We start from the raw sequence: 18,298 nt of genomic DNA, 5'->3' as shown, positions 1-18,298 counted from the left end.
GTCCTCTCCCTCACAGATATCTGGGTAGCTTTAAACCTTTATGATGCTCTGACCTCATCTAAGGGGCTGTCTCCAGGCAAGGGCATGTTTAAAGAGATCCACCATGATTGTGATGTACATGTGTACTCTCAAAGTCAAGAATTGCATCTAAAGCAAACCTCTCAGGTTTTATAAGCTACTATATAAATGTGTGTGTGTGTGTGTGTGTGTGTGTGTGTGTGTGTGTGATACATTCATAGATATATGTCCATTTTGTTAAAATATTTAGGATTTTTTAATGCCTACAAAGCTTATGCTTCTGAGAAGTTGATTAGGAAGTCAAAGTGATTGTGAATCTTTCTGCTACATCAGCAAGGTATTTCAGAAGCTTATCACAAAACTCCTTATCAGATAAGAATGTTTTCAGCAGTAAACAACAGAAAACCCATCTGAGTCACTTAAACAAATAGAAGGGTATTTTTCTTATAAAAGATGTCTATAAGAAGGTAACCCAGGACTGGTACAGCAGCTAAATAATGTCAGTGAGAACCAAAAATGTTTTTTTTATTCTCTCCAGACATCATTACCACGTGGCATGTTGCTTCATGGCTACAGTATGGCTGCCTCTGCTCCAAGCATCACGTTCACATTCAAGGCAAAAGAAAGGAAAGGAAAAGTGGCACTAGCGATGTCTTTATCAGGGAAAAAAAAACAAAAAACAAACATCATTGCTCACATCTCATTGGCCAGGACTGTGCTTTATGGAAATCTTTTGTTGCCAGGAGGTTTCCTGGCCTCCACAGTAACGGAACAAGGAGGAAAGAGGAATAGGAATGGCCAGCCAATGCCAGCTGCCATATTTTGCATATCCATATGGCTATTCCATCATGGCATTAGGGAAGGAGCGGTTTTTTACTGTTGTTGTTTGTAATTTAAGTAAGCCCAATACTCAGCATGGGGCTTGAACTCACAACCCGAGATCAAGATTCACATGCTCTACCTATTGAGTCAGTCGGTCCCCCAGGGAAGGAGTCTTCTAATACACCTCCCCAAATCATTCAGCTTTTAAAATTACCTTTACTGTCACTGCTTGTATTAAAAATGGCAATAGCAGCTGTGACTATCATTTACTGACTTACCGTGTGCCAGGCATTGTGCTAGCTGAGTTTTCTACCTGTCCTTCAGTCTGGTTACAGTAATCCTCCCTACAAGAGGATATTCGCCCTGTCCCTATTTCACAGATAAGAAAGCAAGCTCTCTGAGGCTGGAGAGGATAAATGGTTTGCCCAAGGCTACATACTAAGAAGTGATGGAGTTCGTGAACTTAAGTCCATATGGCTCTAAAGCTTATGCTCTTCCCAATGCAGGTACTGTGCCTTCATACCTGGATCAGAACTGGCCTTGAGTGATCCACACACATGAAGGAATATGGATTTTTTCATAATCACCACACATTCTTTTTATAGCAGGCTGCATCTAGTCCCTACTTGCTGTCCCCTTACAACTCTTTGAAGTCACTCAAGTGAAAAAAAAAAAGTCATCCTCATGTTGACCACATCTCCTGAGTGGTGTTGGTAATTGGGCCGGGCAGCCAGCTGGCCCTGGGACTCTGCCGGCCTCGCATGAGCACCTTCTCCCTATGCTGTCTGGCTCAGCTTGGCAGCTTCCTGTTGCCATCTTTCCAGGAATTCAGCAAGGGCTCTGGGAAACCCAGGGGCCATGCAATTTGAAAAGAGGAAGTGCTATGGTCTTGTTACTTCTCAACGAGAAATGGACTTTTCAGTGGCAGGGCCAAGCCTCGATTCCCCGGGGGAGACCACGACTGAGCAATGGTGCTCTGGGAAAACGATCAGGGAGCTCCACAAGGCCATTTGGCAGCCCTTGGATCCAAGTCTGTGAGAGACTGGCACTGGGAACGGACCCATTTCAGGCAGAGTGGGCTGTCCTTGTTCAAGTCTGATTTACAGGAGATGTGTCAACATGCAGTAGAAAAACTAACCTCTGGCGCTCCTTAGATGGAACTTTCTGTAAAAAGAACGGCCTGCTGTAATTGTGAGGCTTTCCTTCTGCTCTAGAAAACCCCTGGGGACATTTCTGTACTGGATTTATAAGGCCAAATAGACCAGCCTCTAATGGCCTTAGGGTTCTCTCAGACACTTTTGAGGTCCTTGCTGTGTGATCCCTTGAATAATCAGGGGGCTGGTGGAGGTGAGGAGGTCTCTGGGGGATCTATTTCAAACCATGGAAGCCCAGGTAACTATAATAATAGCCTGTAGATACAGGCTAGTCAGTGCTTAGAATTCCCTCGAGACTCAAAGGTAAATCAGAAAAAATTTTTTTGATTTTGAGTCTTGCAGATCCTCAGTTTTGCTTGTAAGGATGCATTGGTTGCTTACTCTGAGGAGGCAGATGATCAAAGGTAACCCAGGGACAATGCCTCTTCTGTCTACCAAGGGCTCCAAATAGCCTCTGGCTTCTTTGGTTGGGCGCAAGGCAGGATCAGGACTTTCAGTCAGGTAACCCACTTTCTTGTCAGGCTTGTCTTAGGCAGTCAGCCCCCATAAAAGGCCCCCAGGAACCAAAAGCCACAAATGCACACTTATTCTTCTTTTGGCTATGGCAAACAAAGAAAACTCTGGTTCAGCCATCTCTCTACCTTACCTATGGCATCTTCATCCATTGGCAAGAAGTCTCACATATTGGGGACTCAGTCTCCACCATGTACAAATGCTGGTGGATTAGGGTGCATGGTGCGGAATCTCTGTACTCAAAGTCAGCCTAGTGCTCTGCTGTGATTTCACAGCCACAGATGAACTACATTCTGCTTTTAGACTCCAGAAGATTCCTATGTTACTTGGTTCTAATAATGGGACCCTGAGGTTTCTAAATTCATAATTTTATAAATATTCCTTGTCTCCTTTTCCAAAGCTAACAATTCAGATAAGGCTGTAAACATCTGAGGAGGGTCCTCTGAGGCAGCCCTCCAGGCTTAAAATTCTCTTAGACTTTTCTTGCAAAGCAGCAGATGACTTGGGGTTTATCAAATTTTCCATGTCTATTTTTGTCTCCCTCAGAAGGAAATAACCTGAATCTCATGGCTTCTACCATTATATCATCTAGTGTATCTCTTGTCTTATTCCCCTTCACTCCCTTAATTCTTTGTGACTTTTTGCTCTTTCAAGGGGAAAATCCTTAGGGTAGAGAAGGGAAACGGGGCTGCTTGTCCTAAAAATGGGCAGCCCTTCCCCAGGAGGCAGAAACAAATCTGACAGTTGGGGATGAGGTACATTATTTTCTCAGTCAGTTCACATTCAGCAAGTTTCTTTGTGATATCACCATCTCAGTCTTCTTGTTTTTGGGCAATTCAGCAGGAAATGAGCAGCACAATGCCTTCCCACAAATGTGCCAGAATGGAGGGACTGGTTTACCACAGACCTCCAACAGGTGAGGTTGCCTGAACAACTCAATTAGATCAGGATTGTTGTTTTAACTGTAAAGTCCACACGGGCTCTCCAGTGGCGTGAACAGAGGGCCCCTCAATCCCTTCAGTGGAAGATGTATTTGGAGATGTCTTTCCAGCTCAAGGTAGTTTCCCCTTCTCTGGGGATGACCTTTACTTCACCATTTCATCCTCAGGAGTTGGCCTCCAGAAACCATGCTCGTTTTTTTGGCCTTGCCTTTTGGTGTCTCCTTTGTGGATTTAAAAGTGGGTTTCTGACTAACTCTGTGGTGATTGGAGGCCTTTTCTCATATTTTATCCCCTCACCGGAGTCTACTGTGATGAAAATTCAAAATTGCATCCTGCCTTCCTCCCACATATCCCAGGTCCGCCGACCCCCTTACTCGGTTCTCCTTTTCTTTCCCCATGTTCTTCATATCTAACATGCTTTGTCCTTTGTCTTTCCTGCTAGAATGTAAACTCCATGAGAGCAAGGCCCTACTTTGTTTACTGATGCAGCCTGAGCACCTAGATCAGTGCCTGACATGTACTGTACCCAACAAATAGTAGTTGGCTAATGAATGGGAGCTGAGGGGTGATCATGTTCTGTTATGTGGTCTAGAGAAGCAGGAAAAGCCAGCAGAGAGAAGAAAGAAGCAGACTTACAGGGAGAGGTAAACAGGAGAACAAGAGTGTTCTCACTGAGTTCCAACCCTTTATTTAAAAAAAATTTTTTTTAACGTTTATTTACTCTTGAGAGAGAGAGAGAGAGAGAGAGAGAGAGTGCATGTATGAGTGAGGGAGGGGCAAAGAGAGAGAGGGAGACACAGAATCTGAAGCTGGCTCCAGTCTCCGAGCTGTCAGCACAGAGCCTGATACAGGCTTGAATATCCATGAACCAAGAGATCATAACCTGAGCTGAAGTTGGACACTTAACCAACTAAGACACCCAGGGTTCCCAGCTCCAACCCCTTCTTGAGGCCAGGCTTCCCTCCTATCCTCGGGTTTCATGAGTCTTTGTAGTAAATTGCCACCCTTTCCTTCAAGTTAGCTGCAGTTGGTTTCTAGGACTTATAACAAAAGGACCCTTGACAACTTACACAGACAAAAACCCCAGCCTTCCTAGCGCTTGCTCTCTAGTGGAAGGAAACAGACAATGAAAAAGAAGTAGAATATATGGTCAGTCACATAGTGAAAAGAACTAGGGAAAATTAAATCAGGATAAGGGGAGCAGGGATTTCTCGAAGGAAAGCATTTAAAATTCTTAGAGCTCCCTGGGTGCCTGGGTGGCTCAGTCGGTTAAGTGTCAGACTTTAGCTCGGGTCATGATCTCACAGCTCATGAGTTCAAACCTTGCCTTGGACTCTGTGCTGACAGCTCAGAGCCTGAAGCCTGCTTTAGATTCTGTGTCTCCCTCTCTCTCTGTCCCTCCCTTGCTCATACTCTCTCTCTCAAAAATAAATAAAACATAGAAAGAATTTTTTTTTTTTTAATTCTTAGAGCTCCCACTTAAAATTCTCAAGGAAACCACCTCTCCCCACATACCCCGAGAATGTGATGTTTGAGCCAAAACCCAAAGCAGATGAGAATGTAAACGAGGACTGTGTGTGGGGAAGAGCTTTCCAGGCAGAAGGAACAGCAAGTACAATGGCTTTAAGACAAGTTTCAGAAAGATCAAGGAGGCCGGAATGGCAGAAACCCAGTGAGCCAAGAGGGAAGTAGGAACACAGAGAGGCAAATAGGTGGTGAGGGGCCCTGTGAGCATTGTAGGAACTTTGGCTTTTACTCAAAATAAGATAGAAAGCCACTGCAGGTTTTGAGCATTATGTTTTAAAAGGATCTCACTGACTATTGTAGGAGATCAGTGTGGGGGGTGTGGTGAGCAGGGTGGGGGTAGCACCCCTATAAGGAACTACTGCAGTAATCCAGGAGAGAAGGTGGCTCTGAATAGGACGGGGGTGGAGGAGGTGGTGAGAACTGGTCTGATTCTGCAGATCGACGGCAGAGCTGTGCCTCCAACATTTGAGGCCCCTTTCCCTGCAACAGTAGGGTGTCTTCTCTGGGTTGTATGAGACAACCGGGCTGTGTATCCACTGTATATCTTCCCAGTCCCCAGGCCACCCCTCATGGAGCACCAGCATGGCCTCTCCTGCTGGGGGAGGCTGTGACCACCACTAAATGAAATCCTGGAGAGGCTACACACCCTTCCCACCTTGAATCCTCTGCTGGGCTGTTTGCTGAGAGGGAAGCATTTTCATGCTAGTGGTCACGGCCTTAGGGAAATAGACCAGGAGGGGGAAATGCAGATCCAGTCCTGTATTTGGCTCTGATTCAGACCTCAGTTTTCTCATCTGTGAAATGAGGGGGTTGACTCCCAAGATCACTCATGGTCCCTTCTAGTTCTAATGGGCTATAATTCTGTGGATCTGAAGACTGAGTGAGTCCATCACTGAAGCCAGATCCAGACCAGATACTGCATCATAGGTCATAAAATAAATGACGAATCACTCCAGCAGTTACTGGAAGGATGTAAGGAACTCAGCCCTGGCTAAGGCTCTTAGCTACTACATGAAAATGGTCTGTGATAAATACTACTAACTGGAAAGAGAACAGGATACAAAACCGAAGCTTAGATTACATTAATGTAAGAAACAGAAGAGTGAAATATACTGTAATGTGAGTAAGAGTTCTCTCTGGGAAGTAAAGTTATAGGTTTTATTTTTTTCCTAGAACTATTCTGTATTTTCCAAATCTCTTAAAATATTTTAATATAATTTAATGTATGCATGTATTCATAAATTTATATATATTCACAAATGTGGTCTTTATATTCCTTTTCCTGTTTTCATTGCCTCCATTTCTATTCCCCCCCCCACACACACACATCTGGGCACACCACCCCATAGCCCAGAAACCCATTTTCAACAATGAATGTCAGTATTACGTTGATCATCACCCATTCATTGCTTTAGAAAACAACTCCAAGGCACAGTCTGAACCCTCTACCTACCATGGGAACCATCTCGGCTCTGACCTGTTCTTGATGGGCCAGGGAAAGGAACATGTGACAAAACTAGACACAAGTGCATAGGGTGGGGATTCCTGTTTCTGTTTCCTGAATGAGTGTCAGAAACCTTAGGACTAATAGGATCTTTTGTAAAACAATGGGCCAGCTTTGACAGAAGAGTACCTTTAGACTGTCCTGTAGACTTTAACTCAGGGCAGATTTTCGCTGGACATATAGGTTGTTTACATGTAGCTCTTGTTAAGGGACCAAGGATCCTGCATGTGTTTGTTTATCTGGTAACGCGCCCATTCTTGAGGTAAACTGCCCCATAACTTGACATAGAAATTGCAGTTAGGAGATCCCTCTTTGGTCATCCAGCCTAGAAAGCAAGCAAGTCTGTGGCAGACAAGCCTCACCCACTGGGAACAGGATGTATGATGGGCCCCACGAGACAGAGCAGGAAGTTGACAGGGTCACTTCCTGCTGAGAATCACCTTGGAGACTCAGAACACTAAGCTCTGGGCTACCTCAGTCCTTTGACTCTTTTCTAAGAACACATATTTGTATATATGCATATGTCAATATGCACGTGTCTGTGTATATATTTTTCTTCTTCCCTTTAACACCTGACTCGGACTTTGATGGGGCTGAGAAGAAAGGCTCGTGAGAACCGCCATGTGTGGACAGTGAATGCGAAGCTGCTCGGTTCCCAGAGGAAAAACGGGCCCCAGAGAAGGTCTGGGCAGCTGGGGTAGACACGCTGAAAATCACGGAATTACACAGTTCGCTACCAGAAGAAAGTAGCTATAAACAGATATAGTAGCCATGGAGGGACCTTGGAGGATGTTCATCGTGACCCCGCTCTCTTGGCAGGAGAGGAAGCTGGTGCCCACAGACATTAAAGAGAAAAACCGGGTTCTTCGGCAGCTCAGTGACAACTGATTTAGGCACATTTGCCTGCCTGCATCTCAAAGTGACAGTTCCCACTAAGGAGAGAGGAAATAAGGCTTCTATTCTTCCTTTGTCATGGTAAAACCAAACGTTCTGGATCCTCCAAGGCAGGCTCAAATCATTATGACTCCCTAATTTACCCTGGCTAAACTGAAAACTAAATGGAGCGTCCTTTTTCTGTGTGTGAGGAAAGGCTGACAGTATTTGCTCAAGATATTTGCTAAATTACCTGAAAATTTTACCCTTACAGTCTTCTGAATACACTCCAAACCTTACATTGGGGTCTGAGTTTCTCATCCTTGGTGACTTAGTATTATTTTGGGAAACCCTAAGGGAGTGGATTGGACTGAATATAACCTCTCAAAACACCTTGAAGGACTGATTTAGGGACATCCATGCCGCGAAACTGAGACTCCCAGCAGCCACAGTGGCAGGAGCACATGTTTACGGACCATGAGTCTCTCTCCTCTGAGGTTATAAAACACCAGAGGATTTCCTCCTTTTTTACAAGCCCATGAGTCAACAGCTCCTGTGTCAACAGCTTTTTAATTTTTTTTTAAGTTTATTTATTTTTTTGAGAGAGACAGAGACAGCATGAGCGGGGGAGGGGCAGAGAGAATCCCAAGCAGGCTCCACACTGTCAATGCAGAGCCTGACGTGGGGCTGGAACTCAAAAAAACGTGAGATCATGACCTCAGCCGAAACCAAGAGTCAGACGCTTAACTGACTGAGCCACGCAGGCACCCCTCAACAGTTTTTTTAAAAAAATAATTCATATCCAGGAAAATTTCCTTTATTCGGGCTAATATCAAGGAAGAACTGACTGAATTAGGAGCAGAAATGATTTAAAGGATAAGTTGAAATAAAAGGAGTTTAACCCCAAATATGTGCCTGTATTAAAATAAGGCATGTCCCAAAATTTGTAAGTAATACACCCAACTCCTAGTGCACATAATATTCAACAGAGGTTCATTAAAAATATTTGGCATCAGGGCATGTGGGTGGCTCAGTCAGTAAGCGTCCAACTCTCAGTTTGGGCTCAGGTCACAATCTCACGGTTCCTGAGTTCGATCCTGCATGGGGCTCTGCACCCACAACATGGAACCTGCTTGGGATTCTCTCTCTCCCTCCTTCTCTCTGCCCCTCCCCTGCTCATGCTCTTTCTCTCCTCTCTCTCTCAAAATAAATAAATAAACTTAAAAAAAATATTTGGCCTCAACGGCTTAAAGTACAGGTGTTCTGAAATGCTGAAAAGCCACTGTGTTCTCAGTGATAAAATACCTCTTCAGTTTTATTAATTAGAGAAGAAACTCCCAACTTGCTGCTGAGTGATTCTGTTCTGACGGATGGACCATGAAAGGGAACTATGACAAAACCCAAATGTTTCTCAGTGTGTTTGGGGCATGTTTTCTTGAGAGAGCATTCACATGATCTCCACCGTCTGAGACACCCTTGCTTCTTGCACAGTGGCCAACATATGAAATGTGTCTTTTTTATGGAAAAAAAATTACAGATCCTTTTGGAAAATACATAATTGGTGGAATACTAAAGGAAACCACACTTGCGAGTGACCCTTGGTTTTAGTTTTTACCTGAATGTAGAAACACATTGAGGGGAGTAAGCACCCATGAGGAGTCCGATGGAAAATGGTGCAGCTGAAATGCTTCTAATGCAAAAATAATGCCCCTATATCCTTCTGTCGGCAAAGGAAGGTCACTGGATTGCTCCCACCCGGTGTGAGCCTCCCTCTTGGCCTCTGATTCCCCTTGTTACCCATGACGTCCGCTGGCCAGGAGGAGAGCAGAGTCTGTGGCTGCACACACAGTCCTGTCTGAGGCAGTTCAGGCAAATGAACTGAAGAGGCATCATTTTCTCAGGGCTGTCCCCACCATCACTTTTGTCTAAAAACTGTATGAGTATTGTTTTAAAAAATAGTTTGCCCTAGAAGAGATATTGGCCTTTTTAGAAAACCGCTTCTGGCACCAACCAAGAGATTCTGTGGCTCTAAGCTCTTTGAGAAGGCAGCGTACGGAGAGCCGAGAGCCGGCAGAAACAGCGATGGTTGCTAAGGGAACAATTGAATTGCTGACACAGAGACAGATGATGGGGCTGAAAACTCTTTTTTTCTTCTCCTGCCACATGGAAAAGAAAGCAGATGAGTCAGAGGGAATGGTGGACGCTCCTTTCTGCCTGTTAAGAAAGCTAAAAGGCCGGCATTGCCTACTAGCCTGAAGGGAAGAGTCTAGTGGTGGTTAAGGCAGAGAAAAGCTGAGAGCAACTGGAAAGTTGGGGATAAGCCCGCGAAGCCTGCAGAGAAAACACCACCTACTAATGAGAAGAAGCGCAGAAGGCGCTTAATCACATGTGCATATACGCTTCTTTGAATGTGCTCTCCTAAATACTTGGAAATATTTCTGATCGGTTAATTTATTTACTCAGGTACCATTCTGTTGCCATTTTCGAGAGCCTGTTGTTTCTTTAAACACCTTTTTTTGAGGTATAAGTACGTACCTTAAAATCCATCCCTTGTACCCATGGAGTTTAATGATTTTTAAAGTAATTTTAGAGAGTTTTGCATCCATTTTCCCAATTCAGTGTTAGAACATTTCCGTCTCGCCAAAATGTTCCCTTCTGCTGGTCCACAGTCAATTCCTACTCCCAGCCCCAGGCAAACTAATGATCTGTTTTCCATCTCTATAGATTTGCCCTGTCTAGAAATTTTATCTAAATGGAATCATATGATCTGCAGTCTTTTGTATCTGGCTTATTTCATTTCACAATGATGTTTTTGAGGTTCATCTGTATTGTACCATGAATCAGTAGCTCATTCTTTTTTAATATTGAATAATATTCCATAGTATTACATATCACATTATATATATGATTATATACACGTGTTTTATGTATCACGTTTTGTTTATCCATTCACCAGTAGATGTTTGGATTGATTGGATTGTTTCCAGTTTATGGTGTTTATGAATAATGCTGCCGTGAACATTCATTCATGTCATACAAGTCTTTGTGTGGACATACATTTTCATTTCTCTTGGGTATATACCCAGGAACAGAATTACTGGATCACATGGTAAGTATATGTTTAACTTGTTAAGAAACCACTAACTGTTTCCAAAGTGGTTTTTACCATTTTACATTCCCATCAGCAATACCTGAGGGTTCCATTTTCCTTATGTCCTCCATCTACATTTGGTATTGTCAGTCTTTTTGATTATGGCTCTTCTAATGGGTGTGTAGTAATATCACATTGTAATTTTCAAGTGCATTTCCCTAATGACTAATGACATTAAGTATCTCTTTATGTTGTAAAGGGGTTTATTAGGAAAAATATTTGAAATAATAGAATTTTGAGTGGGAAATCTGAAAACCAAAAGACTATGAGTTTAGGCAAATGTCTGAATATTTGCCATTAGGGCCTATAGGACTGTTTCTCATTGTAAATTGCTTGCATTGGAATCACCCAGAGTGTTTGTTTAAAATGCACACCCTCCCTCACCTGCAGAATTGATGCTTGTGTAGGGGTTCCAAAGCCTATGTTTTTAACTGCCCCTTCCCTGGTTGATTCTTTTTTTTTTTTTTTTTTTTTGAGTTTATTTATTTTGAGAGAGAGAGAGAGAGAGAGAGAACAAGCAGGGGAGGGGCAGAGAGAAAGGGAGAGAGAGACAAAATCTCAAGCAGGCTGTCAGTGCAGAGCTCAATGTAGGGTTCGAACTCACGAACCACAAGATCATGCACTGAGCTGAAATCAAGAGTGTGCCGCTTAACTGACTGAGCTACCTAGGTGCCCCTCCCTGGTTGATTCTTATGCACATGGGAGTTTAGGAGCCAGCACCCTTCACCCAAGGTATTTTTGCTCACCTGGTGACTGTTACATGGATTGTAGGTTCAGGAATTTCCACCGCTATGTGAGGGCCCGAAGGAATGAGTAGCCCTTTAGAACTTTGGCTCAAGCATCATGAACTCAGTGTGTAAACCTTCAAGAAAACCATCTTTCTGACTCTAGATTTCTTCTCCTTGACATGGAAAAATTACAACTCATCAGACACAAGGTACATAATCGTTGCGTGTTATTAGAATTGCAAGAACCTGCTTCCTACCTCTTTCATAAGGTAGGATAGAAGAACACAGACCCGAGATTGTCCATAGAATTAAGTGCACTGAGCTCAAACATAAAAATACAGTCTTGACCAAGCTCACAAAAACATTAGTCGTTTTCAACAAGGAAAGCCCTGTTTTAGTAACATTTCCAGAAGGAACGTTTTAGCTTTGTCATTGGGTCAAATAAAAACTCATTAGTGTGTGGCTTCAGTCTTTCCCTTAGAATTGAGTCTGGTGGTCCAGGATGGATGCAGCATCCTAATCAATGTCACCAATTCCTCAGATACCGTGAAGGCTGGCCGACCTAAATGATTTAAAAACTCTCTTAGGGGTGCCTGCCTGAGTCAGTTGGAAAAGCATGTGACTCTTGATCTCAGGGTCGTGAGTTCAAACCCCACATTGGGTGTAGAGGTTGTGTAGATAGATAAATAAACAAAGTTCAACAATAAAATAAAAACTCTCTTAGGCTTGGGTTCTTTATCATCACTAGGTCATGTTGTATGCATAAGTTTGTAAACACTATTGGTGTTACCCAGGAAATAAGAACAGAAGTCAAAAATGCCACAGCCAGGCCAGGCTTTGGCAGGATGTTTCTCTTTAAAAGGACGGTTTGGGACTCAACAGGACACATTCTTTGTACACTGTGATAATGGCTTGGAGCAGAGAGTATTGATAAAACTCGTAGAAAAAGGTTCAAAGAACTTTGAGTGGAGGTGGGGCTGATGATGTGGAATTTTACCAAGAAGCTGCTTTTCTTTCCATAAAGAGAAGGCTAAAAAGGGAATCATCCCATTTGTACTTCAAACTAGTTTTAAATATATTAGGAAAAAAATACATACACACAACAAACCTCCTACCCAGACACCCTCCCACTGGCTGGTAATTCTATTTGAATGATCCGTGGGTGGCATCCTGGGCAGCCAGTACATCATTGTGCTACTCTGTACCTCCAGGGACATTCGGAGTGTGTGCACGTGACAGCAGGACTGAGTCCCGCCTCTACCCATGCTCTCTGTGGGACCCTTTCCCTCCAAGTGGCTACTTAGAGGCTTTGTGCAAGAGAATTCCTTCGCAGGAACCCAGAAACGAAAACATTTATGGAATTACTCTGCACAAATTACTTGGCACTGAAAATTGGAACAATTAGCAAACCTTTGTGACGAAGGAATGTTGAACGTGAAACAACTTGAAAATGGAGTAAAAATGGACCTATTTTATTGTTTGACTCAATTAGAGCTCACAAAATCTATTCAATATGCTTTTGCCAAACCATATATTTATCTGTGCATTTGGAGAGGAGAGGCTACTCCCAAGCAAGGCCCATTCACTCCAGCCCTGCCCCTCACCAACCTTGGAAGGAAAGGAACAAGCAGTGCCTTCAAATGGATGAGAACTAGCTCGGGGACACGATATCTTGTACACACGTAAAACCATGCCAGTAACCCTGGGTTATTTTTTGTAATGGTCGCAGATTTTTAAAGAAATTAACAATAGAGAAATGGATCATCTGAAATAATGCAATTTAGTAGTGTGACTTTCTTTTCTTTCAGATAAGTCCAAATTATGGCCATACTGTTCCCTGTATTTGTCCAGATGGTAAACTAGAGACGTTGGTTGGAAGTGAGCTTTAAAATTGGCACAAATTTAAAATTTCTGTCCTCCTAAAACAAAAATATCAAGTGGCCTGGTAATAATTTCACATTTTCAAAAGGCTATGAAATCCTTTTCTAGCCTGTCGATCCATATTATTTTTAAAATGTAATCCGTATAGTTATCATTAACGTCCACCCTCTGGGGAATGAGTAACCAGTGACTCAAAGCTGCCACCAGAACTTGAGGGGGCTATAAAGGCGCTGTGGGCCTCACTCCTTCTGTGCAAGTCGGGGATCCCTCCTCTTCCAACTTCTTGTCAGCTAGCCCGAAATCACTGCATGTCAAGTGTGTGCAAAAAAATGGCACTGGAGAGCTGTGGCCTTGCCCTACAGTGATCATTGGCCAGGGACTTCTTTTTGGTATTGTTTTCTTCTATCACTTCTTTCCTTATCTCTTTAGCTCTCTGTCTCTGTCTCTCTGCATTTGTTTTTCCTTTGAGAGTCATCTTTGCAGTAATGCAAATACTTATTTTTATCCCTCAAAACTTTCTGATTCTTAGAATATACAAATTGGCAGTGTCTTGACATTTATGTGTATAAAGTTTTTTCTGTTTCAGCTTTGAGTATCTTCCATGTTAGGACTCTCTTTTTGGGGGGAAGGGTAATTTTTAAATTTTGAAATAATTTCAGAATTTCTGAAAAGTGGCAAGAATAGTGCAAAGAATTCCCAAACACACTTTACCCAGATTCTCCAATGGTTAACATTTTCCCACAGTTGCTCTATCATATTCTCTCTGCGTCTATACATATTTATTAGTTTTTGGCTGAACCATTTGCGAGTAAGTTGCAACACGATGATGCCCCTTTACTCTTACATACTTTAGTGTGTATCTTACCATGAAAAGTACTGCACTTCAATGCTGAAAAAAGAAAAAGCAGATAAGCAAAAAGAAGGAAATTAAAATCCATCTGGATTCTTTCTACCCAGAAATAAGCATTTTGCTGTATATTCTTCCAGTTCTTTTCCATGCACATATTCAAATTCCTTACACAAATGTGACATTATGTATACAATTTTAAGCCCTGCTTTTAGAGGCTACATAGCACAATGGAAGAGCTCTGGTCCTGGAGTCAGCCTGGGTTCAAATCCCCTGTGTACTACTCACTATCTGTATTCATTTCCTGTGGCTGCCATAACAAATTACCACAAACTGGGTAACAGAAATTTATTCTCTCACAGTTCAGGAGTCCAGAAGTCTAAAATCAAAGTGTAAGCAAGGTTGGTTCCTTCTGGAGCTCTGAGGGAGAATCTGTTTCATACCTCTCTTTCCTAGTTTCTGGCAGCTGCCGGCAACCCTTGACATTCCTCAGCTCATAGAGCTGATTCCTCCAGTCTCTGCCTCCATGTTCATGTAGACTTTTACCCTGTGCCTCTACATGTCTAAACTCTCTCCTTTCTCACACAAGGATACAAGTCATTGATGAATCCAGTATGACTTCATCTTGCGATCCTTAATTACCTCTGCAAAAACCCTATTTCTAAATAAGGTCACTTTCTGAGGTTCTGAGTGGACATGAATTGCAGGGGGCCACTATCTATCTCACTATATGAGCACTATGTTCATGGATAAGAAACTTTACCTTTCTGAATGTAAATTCCTGGGGTGTTTTAAGGATTAAATGGAATAGGGGTGCCTGAGTGGCTGAGTCGGTTAAGCATCCGTCTCTTGGTTTTGGCTCATGTCATAATCTCACTGCTTATGACATCAAGCCCCGAATCTGGCTCTGCGCTGACAGTGCGTAGCCTGCTTGGGATTCTCTCTCCTTTTCTTTCTGCCCCTCCCCCACTTGTGTTCACGCTCTCTCTCAAAATAAACTTAAAAAAATGTATTTACATACATAAAGCAATTAGCACAATGCCTAGAACATGGTAAGCATTCAATAAATGTTAGCCATTGATTTTGGCAACATAACATGATTATAACATAATCTATTCAATCAGTAACCTCTTTGCTATTTAGATTTTTTCCAGTTTTTTGCTATGATAAGCTCCTAATAAACATCCTTGCGACTTAAATTTTTGCAAAATTTCACACATTTATGATTATTTCCTTAGCATAAATTCATAGGCATAGGACAAAAAATTCTAAGCCTTTTGATTTAACAATTCCTTTCTTGGACCACATGGTTTTATGCCTGACTTTCATTGTCCGTTTTGGGAAATCATCTTTTGCACAGCGGTCTGGAGACCTAACTCAGTTTTTCCCTAAATTACCATTCCTGGAAATACACACTATGCTAAAGGTCTGATAATGTTGGTGCCTGTTCACTAGGTGACTCTCCTCCCCTGCGAGCACATGTGGCCTTGGAGGAGAAGCAGAGCAGGACGTGTCCCTGGGGCAAGGCTGGGTGAGCATGAGAGGTACCAAATCTGAAGCAAAGCCACTGGATTCTGCAAAGCAGTTTTGAACACTCAGGTAGACGGTAAACCACAACAACCGTGGCAGGAAAACAGCCTGCCACAAATAAAAGCCTAAAGCTCCAGCTGACACTCTGGTGTTCACGTCTTAATAAGAAATTGCTCAGCAGTTCAAACATCCTAGTTCAAAGCCCTCACCACACGTGGAGGAGCCTGAGAGGCCATCTTTCCGGGGTAACCCTCAGGCCACAGGTGACTCCCGGCCGACTTGTCAGCCCCCCTCCCTCTTCCTCCTCCTCCCAGGCACAGGGGGAGGTTGGCAAAGCAGAAAAAGGACAGGGCCTTATGCAGTGTTTCCTGCTGCAGCTGGAGGATTTAGGTTTCCAATTTTAATTCCGCTCTCCTTTGGTCAGCACACAGAAAGAGGTTCATACAAATGCACCTGCAAACCAGGTCAGAAATAAAATGACTGCAGGCACGCTAAGGCACCCATATTTGACAGTTTCCTCTTGGAGCAAACACACAAACCTTTAGTCAGCTTCTTTTGACCACAATTAGAAAATATTACCAGTGTAGGTGACCACAAATGGTATTTAAAAACATCTTGACAGTTTGGTGGGGGGCGGGGGGTGCAAAACAGAGAAATACTCCCCCCCCCACACACACACACATGCATACATACATACACGCCCAGCTTTACTCCACCTCCCACACAAAACTACTTTTGATTGATACACTTTTTTAAAATAATGTTTGAAATAGTTCTAAAGTCATGAATTTGGGGGTGAGTGGATCTATCTGAAAAATCTATATTTAGCTTTGCAAAGGGTTTATGAAAACTTGTTTTTATTTTGATTGTTGTGGGTTCACGCCCCTGGAGTTTCGTTTTGACTTTTTGGGTTAAATGAGTTTCAAAATGAAACTCTTCCAGTTGTCAAAATTTCCCCCAAGTTTTCATTTAAAAACTGGAGGCTTTCTTATTCCATAGGTTCTGATTATTAGTCTTTCTCCAGAAGTCCTCTCCTCTCCTGGTAGCAAGCTGACCATATCCTTCATGCTGTGTGTTTAATGCCTTTCTCTTTCTTAATGCCTTGGGAAACAGCAACCAATTGCCAAGGGAAAGCCCTTGGTTGAAGTGTCAAAAGAGTTGAGCCCATATTCTTTTTTTTTTTTTTTTTTTTTTTTTTTTTTTGAAGATTTTGTTGTTAAGTAATCTCTACACCCAATGTTGGGTCAAACTTACAACCCCAAGATCAAGAGTCACATGTTCTACCGACTGAGGTATCCCAGAGCCCCTTGAGCTCTTATTCTTGTCTTGAGTGGCAAAGCAAACTTTATCAGAGCCTTGCCTCAGTTTCCCCACTGGAGAAATGGAATGCAAATATCTCCTCTCTGTTTTTAAGGGTGCTGTGACCAGAAAACCAGGTTGAACTTTAGTGTCAGTTAAGGAATAGTATTCCTCCTACGTGAAAGTTGTTGTCATAGGAAGGGATTCATCCACCAAATATTTTTACAAGCATTTGAGGCTTCAGGACTTGATATCGGAAGCTACAAAGTGTGAATTCTTGCTATTCCAGAAAGGTACAGCCACACACAGGTCCTCTGGTTGGCAATGAGAAGGATGAATTATTAAGCCAATCTAAAAAGATAATAAGGTGAATGAGCTAAACAACACTCTATACTTCCCTCTATTATCACAATTTATTAGGATTACTTTTTTCATGCCTGTTAAACATTATGCAAAATGTTTAATAAGCTACAACTATATTCAGCTAAATACAGCTATATGGATTTCCTATTGCTGTTGTTATAAATTACCATATGCTGAGTGGCTTTAAGCACAATGAAATTTATTATCTTTCAGTGTGGGAGGTCAGAAGTCCGAAATCAGTGTCACTAGGCTAAACTCAATGAGTCAGCAGGGCTGTGCTCCTCTTGGAGGCTCCGGGGAGAATCAGTTTGCTGCCTTTTCAGCTTCTAAAAGTTGCCTAGGTTCCTTGGCTCCTGGTCCTGTATTTCTGTGACCTCTCATAAGGACCTTTCTGATTACATTGGGCCCACTTAGATAATTCAGAATAATCTCCCTATCTTAAGATCCTTCACTTTGTTACTTCTGCCAAGTCCCTTCCTTCATTTAAGGTAACAACATACTTGCAGGGGTCAGGATGAAGACATCTTTGGTGGGCCCATATAAAAGCAGGAACCCAATCTCCCCTGCTCTGTGTTGATCCCATTACCTAACACACACCTACATCACAGCAGGCACTTACTATATACATAGAATGAACAGAAGAAATAGATTATGCCTGCTGTTGGCAGTTCAGTCCACCAGATGCTTATTGAACACCTACTATGAGCCAGACCCAAGGGGCACAGAGCTGTCCTGGAGCGCACTGCCTGACAGGCAGACCGTCAAGGAGGAAACTGAAAGGAGCAACAGCAAGCCTGGTTGTCCAGAGCCCGAAAGAGCAAGGGCGCCTTAATAATTCTGTCTGTATCCTTGCAGTTTCCTCCTTTAGCTATTGGCTGCTGTCTTCTTGAAGAATTCTTTGAACACATTCCCCTTGGCAAACGTGATTAATTATATTCACATTTATTTCTTTATTTCTAGTCCACCCCCCCCCCCCCCACCTGCGGGTACTCTTCTGATGTGCCTAGAATTTCTACTGAGAATTATTAAAAGAATCAATGATCAAGTCTCTGCAGAACCTCCCCATCCCCACCCATGTGCCCCACTCAGGGAAAGCTCAGGGGGGCTTCAGGGAGGTCTGAAGTGCAGCTCAGAACCACAGAATGGG

The 18,298-nt window shown here is 42.9% G+C and overlaps 1 long non-coding RNA gene across 1 annotated transcript in view; it reads left to right on the top strand.

The window, feature by feature from the left end:
- LOC109263415 (uncharacterized) overlaps positions 1-2,055 on the top strand; it is a 146,650-nt gene extending 144,595 nt beyond the window's left edge. The window contains exon 5 of the long non-coding RNA XR_008422958.1: positions 557-2,055. This is a non-coding gene — a long non-coding RNA (uncharacterized LOC109263415). The remainder of the gene's footprint in view (positions 1-556) is intronic.
- Positions 2,056-18,298: the final 16,243 nt, after the last annotated feature.

The sequence above is a fragment of the Panthera pardus genome, unplaced genomic scaffold (genome assembly GCF_024362965.1).
Source record: "Panthera pardus isolate Hobbes unplaced genomic scaffold, ASM2436296v1 HiC_scaffold_17, whole genome shotgun sequence".
Classification (NCBI taxonomy): domain Eukaryota; kingdom Metazoa; phylum Chordata; class Mammalia; order Carnivora; family Felidae; genus Panthera; species Panthera pardus.
The sequence above is the reverse complement of the archived record's forward strand: the minus strand, read 5'-3'. Positions and strand labels throughout refer to the sequence as shown.